General features: G+C 34.5%; 1 long non-coding RNA gene across 1 annotated transcript in view; it reads right to left on the bottom strand.

Moving 5' to 3' along the window:
* LOC145530100 (uncharacterized) overlaps nucleotides 1-2,054 on the bottom strand; it is a 123,473-nt gene extending 121,419 nt beyond the window's left edge. Inside the window, exon 1 of the long non-coding RNA XR_014071449.1 lies at nucleotides 1,984-2,054. This is a non-coding gene — a long non-coding RNA (uncharacterized LOC145530100). The remainder of the gene's footprint in view (nucleotides 1-1,983) is intronic.
* Nucleotides 2,055-6,000: the final 3,946 nt, after the last annotated feature.

Genomic DNA, 6,000 nt, shown 5'->3' on the forward strand with positions numbered 1-6,000 from the left:
AGAAAGTTTTTCTCAGCCTGGCTTTTGTATTTTCAACAGCCTTTAGTGAGAATCATCAGAGCTATTAAGTACTTAGTGCACCTGAGACCTTTCTTGAGATTGTCTTTAGGACACTGATCATTCAATCCAAATAACAGTATTATCATTCAGTCTGTATGTCAATATCTTCACAGAGATAATTCTGCTTTCAGCACCTAGTATGTAGTATAGACTGTCCTAGATGCTGAGAATACAGCTGCTAAGAGAACAGCGTTGGGGAAGGGGGGACACCTTTCTTAGTGAAGTTTACATTCTAGAGGAAAGCACAAAATATGTAATAAAATAGTACCTCAGATGACAGAAAGTGCTAAGGAGAAAAATGAGGCAGGGTGGAGAATACAAAATGTTACAATTCCAAGTAGGGTGATCAATAAAGGCTCATTAAGGTGGGAATATTTGAATATCTTGGGAGACTCTCATACATTTTATTAATTTGTTGAGTTCTAAGAAGTACCAAAAACCATTTGCTTTTCAATTACTCAAAAACTATTTGTTTAGCCATACATTCTGAAATTTTCTCAGAGTTATCATCAACCTCATAAGTTATATTTTCTTGAATTAGCCCTGTGTTTTCCCAGAACCAGTCATTTCACTGATACAAACAAGAAAACAATAAATACCAGGATATATAAAAACAGAAAGTGTAAAGCCATATCTACACAACTACATGGAAGAATATCATGAAATTTGTTAAAAAAAAAAAAATAGGTTTTTCCCTTCTGCGCTTTTATCTACTGAAAGCAAAAATACATGTTTATTATTATTATTATTATCAACTACCCAAATTCCTAAGAAGTGAGCAATAAACTGTGAAGTGTTCACCTGGGTAGATGAGAAAATTTGCGGGAGGAAAAACAGAATGAACCTTTAAAACATCTTTTGCAGGGAACTGAATTTCATCTTTTTGTCACAGACTGAACTAATAAAGACATAATTTATTTAGCCAAAGCACCTCAAGTCAAATACAGAGTTTTCGTGGCCCAGAGACTGTCTTTTTCACGCTACCTTACACTTGGTTCACAGAAGAACAATGAGTTCAAATAATCTGGCCAAGGTCACACGCCTGGTTTGTGGTTTTGTCTGTTTTAAAACTGGAAAACTTAATGTTTTCCCCTTCTTATTATACTCATCAGAATCCATTGTCTCTTTCTTCACTTCTCTGCCCAGTTCTGCAAAAAACACTTAAAATCTTTAACTGCTTTGGTCATTTTAGTTCTTCTAAATTGGGCAGTCACATAATTGCTTCATGTCCAATATAGTTACTATAAAATGTCCAGAAAAAAATGGGTGCTGTTGCTATAAAAAAAAAAGGAGGGGGGAGGGATGTTAACATGGTTACAGGGTAAAACAAAATAAAATGAAAGCAAAATCAAACCAAAAATCTTTATATAGAATAAAAATTAATAATATTTTTAAATCAAACTTCCCAGGGTCATGCACAAAATTCGATGATTTATTCAGCTCTGTTTAGGGCAAACATCAATGATGAGTCAAAAAATGAAGCTATTCCCTTTTCCCAGTAAGTTCCATTAAAGAATCCATAACCCGCTTATTAAACTTCAAACTATATTGGCCTTTATATAATAGAAAATCTTTACTTTTTGCTTTCTTTTTGTTTAGCAATTTTTCAAGGTGATTAATTGTCCTACTACAACATATTAGAACTTACCATCTAGAATTTCTTTTCTCCATGTTTGAATTCTCACCTCTGTTTTTTACTAGGTTTTGGAATCAGTCCTAGATTCAAATCCTGTGTCTTTTGGTTGTGCGCTGAATGCTGTGTGTGATGTGGGCTTATTTATCTCTCTGAAATTCACTTTATGCTTAAATGGCAACAGATAGTACCAAACTCTTCAAATGGTTATTTTGAGAACCAGATAAATAATAAATATGATACCACTCACAGTTATTGTTAAATCAATATTGGTTTCATTTCCTCCTCACCAGAAATTTTCCTTGTTTGCTTACAACAGTACTTCTTCTTGCAAAAATTTTACAGTATAACTGTCAAATATCTAGAAAACAGAGACAACTAAAATAAGAAAACTGAAATTATTCCTATTCCTCATAATCAAAGATAATCAGATTAAAATTTTGTATGTATCTTTCTACTCTTTCCTTCTTTAGATATATAGAATATTTTTTAACTGTAGCACTAACTTAAGTATAAGATACATACAGAAAATTGCATAAATCAGATTCTCACAAAGTAAACACACCTAATATCACTACATTTGATGTGTTTTTGAACTTAACAATGCATCACAACCACAAAAGCGTGGGAGCCAGACTCTGAGGCCATATCTCCCGAGGCTGAGTTCTGCTCTCCAGTTTCTTGGTGATGTGACCTGGATAAGCTTTTAAAGTCACAGTTAGCTGCTAAATAGTAACAGTTTCTCCAGTTACGAAGATTACATGAGTTAATTTATGTAATTTACTTAGAATAATATGAGACATATAGCATGTACCCAGTAAAGTAAGACATTGTTATTATTATACAGTATCTGAAGAACCCTTTCTCTCCCAATAGTTACACATTCCCTGTGTGCATGGAAGTCATTTTTCTCTTGAAGAATTTGGTTAGCTCCCTTAAAGTCTTCTCTGATTTCCTCATATGCAATTAATCAAATGGAGAGCAATCACCATCCTCACAATAAGCCGCATATTGCTTATTCTTTTCCACCTCCAGCTTTGGGTTTACATCTCCCAGCTTTCTTGAAATGCCATTTTTTTTTTTCCATCAAGCTTTCAGTATTTCCCACACTCCTCCAGGAAGACCTTCCTCTCACCTCCATATCGCCCTCACCTGGCAGTAATCAGGTACTGCCTTCCTCACAACAAAGCAGTTCACCTGTATATATGGCACTTCACAGCTCACAAAATGCTTTCACATTACCGTCTCTTTTGATCCTCACAGCAATCTGATGAAATAATAAAACAGTGACTATTATCCCCATTTTACCATCAAGGAACTTAACTCTTCATCATGAAAACACATCCAGCCCCTGCCTAGTATGAAAGCTCCTACAGACCAAAGACATTACACTTTTCGTTTTCTTGTCCTGGAGACATATTTACTTTGGAATTGATCTACTGCCCAAACCATTGTTATCAATAAAAATAGCAAACACTTTTGAGTGCCTTGTACATATCTCTGAGCTAAATATTTAACAGTGTATTCAATATCTGCCATGTGCCAGCACTCTGCTCCATCTTGGGACCCCTTGCTAGGAGTCTCTTTGATTCTCTCTATATATTGAGATTATGGGAAAGAGCACTGGGGTACCTTCTGGAAAACCTTGTGTCAAGTACTGCCTCCACTAACATACATGTAGGGTTATCTTGTGCATCTCTGGACCTGAGTTGCCTTGTCTACAATATCTTTGATCTGACCCCCTCATGAGATTATTATGAAGATCAAATAAGATTTGCAAGTACTTTGTATGCTTTATGAAAATATAAAAGTATCAATGTTGCACGATTATTAAAAAATGGCTCTTGCCCTTGCCTTCCCACAATCCAGTTGGGAAGATAAGGAATGTACATAAGACGAGTTCTAATATATAATGATGTATGTTCAGTGACAGAAGATGCCAATGTATAATAACCTAGAGAGAACATGAGAAAGTAACACTGCACTTGTAAATTCAGAAGATTAAAACGTTCTTCTAAATCTTAGTTTGTCCCCTACTTTATCAATGGGAAAATATTAATTCTTCTTGTGGGAATTAAATTTACATCAGAAACTGGATTACTCATTTGGATTCTTTAAATGTTTTTAATGCCCTGGATTACTGTGGCAATACCTTATCCAGGTTCATTTCATTCTTTTACACTTATTCCAATGAAATAGTAAGTTATTGCCCCCCGATTTCTGAGGGAGAAAGAATAGGAGCAAATGTAAGGAAGCTGCTCTTTGATCTCTGTGCACATCAATTACAGGTAATAAATCCCCCTGCAGTTGGAGCTAAGACAGGATCTCAAAAGCACATGGACTTTCCTATTAGAAAATATAAACCAAATAGTGACTATTTGTTGTTTAGATTTATTTTGTGAGTAATGTAACTGAAAAAACAACCCAGCATTGAAGGATGTATCATTTTTAATCTCAGCACTTTTAGCTACTGCCAACACCAGATAGAGTATCTTATTGCAATAATTCAAGGATTTCTCTATTAGTTTCTCTAAGCCCTTAAAGCAAATGAAGCTCTTATGATATAAAACACCTTCTTTCTCTATTTTTTTCTCGGCTCTCAAGCCTAAATGCATTTCAGGGTAGAATTTTAAATGAACTAGATAAATGAAATTCTATCTAACTGTATTAATTTTTGACACTCTTTTTATGATTCTTTTAAAAAGAACATAGAAACGAATTGCAGTGCTGGCTGCCGTACAGTCATGATGAATAGCATGCTACAAATAATTTTTTTTTTCAAACTTTTGAAAGAACAATTTAGATGTTTAATCTCTTAGGTGGCTTTACAAATACCTTCCATTGATAATTGACCAAGGAGCTAGCAATGAGGTTTCTTAAACAAAGAAAAGCACTCGTATATTAAAGGAAGCATTTTCATACTTTTTCTCCCTGTTGTTGAACCTTTTGTTCCCATCACGAATACCTACCCGTAGTTCTTATCTCTGACCTTGAGGGACTGTATAGCTTTATCGAGACTTCCCTTTAGCTCACAGATGACCTTCAGCGGATGTCATTGAGCTCTGACCTGCCTCAGTGATCAGCTCACACAAAATACATATGCTGAACAGTGCTGGTGTGTGCAGTAGGGGTAAGTGAATTATTTACAAAAATTTGAGTTGACACCTTTTATCAAATGTGGAAAGATGAAGACAAAACAGCTGCTATTGCTGTCGTAAGCAATCTGCTGGTGATTGAATAAAAGTGTCAAGAAAATGGCTGCTTGATGGCCTTTTGTTCTCCCTCATCCAGCTTGATGTTAGTTTGAGCTGTCAGTTAGGAATCACGGCAGTGTGATTTATCAATAGACTGAGTGACCTTCTCTTTTAGCTTGAGGTAGAACTAGAAGACAGCGCCCTCTACTGTGAATACACGGCGCTTCCTCTTGGTGTGCCATTCTGGTGATTGGTTTGCATTTGCTGGAAGCGACTCCCTCTTGGGATAATTAAGGCTTTTTAAATTTTGTCCTGTTTCCATTGCCGCCACACGTTTATTTAAAATTAGAAAAATAAAAATAAAAAAGCCTTCAATCATATTTCTATACCTTCCAGCAAACTAAATTAGAAAATCAGTATTTCAGATAAAATGCTTCCTCCTTGCTAATTAAACTGCAGAATAAGGAAACCTTATCTTTGATAGCAAACTGAATCTTTAAATAGTGTTTGGACTATATTGATATTAATATCCTTTAGCATTAACTCAAACTATTTTATAGTCTCTATAAAAAGATGGATGTAGACTTATTTTTCTGTCATACTATCGTGGTCTCCTCAAGAAAGATATTGTTATCAATCAGAGCTTTGTGAATCGTTGAGTAGTATGAAACCACAGCAGAAAAGGACCTTACAAATGAATATTCCCACTGCCATTGTGTAGATATGTGTGTTTATTTAAAGTAGGACTTTCTAACTTAATAAATATTTCTTTGATCTAAAACCCAAAGGAGAATAAGGTTTTCCTAGCATCTATTGAAAAGGAAATAGTGAATCTACTTAAAAGAATCAGAATAACTATCTGATTTCCAAAAACACATTATCTTTTAAGAGCAATGAGATCTAATTTAACAGGCAACAAACTTTTGTGCTTTTAAAAACTGTTAGATATACACAATTTAAATACACTTAATTTCTCCCTAGGTATTCCACAATAATTTTTAATTTTAACTTCTTATTTTGTATTTTTATATCAGACATGAAAAATCATTGTGGAAGTATTATCTTGTCGGCCAAATCACAGACTTAACTATACAAAGATACTTTGTTAGGGTT

This window comes from Giraffa tippelskirchi, chromosome 12, assembly GCF_054371585.1.
Source record: "Giraffa tippelskirchi isolate mGirTip1 chromosome 12, T2T-mGirTip1v1.2.pri, whole genome shotgun sequence".
Classification (NCBI taxonomy): domain Eukaryota; kingdom Metazoa; phylum Chordata; class Mammalia; order Artiodactyla; family Giraffidae; genus Giraffa; species Giraffa tippelskirchi.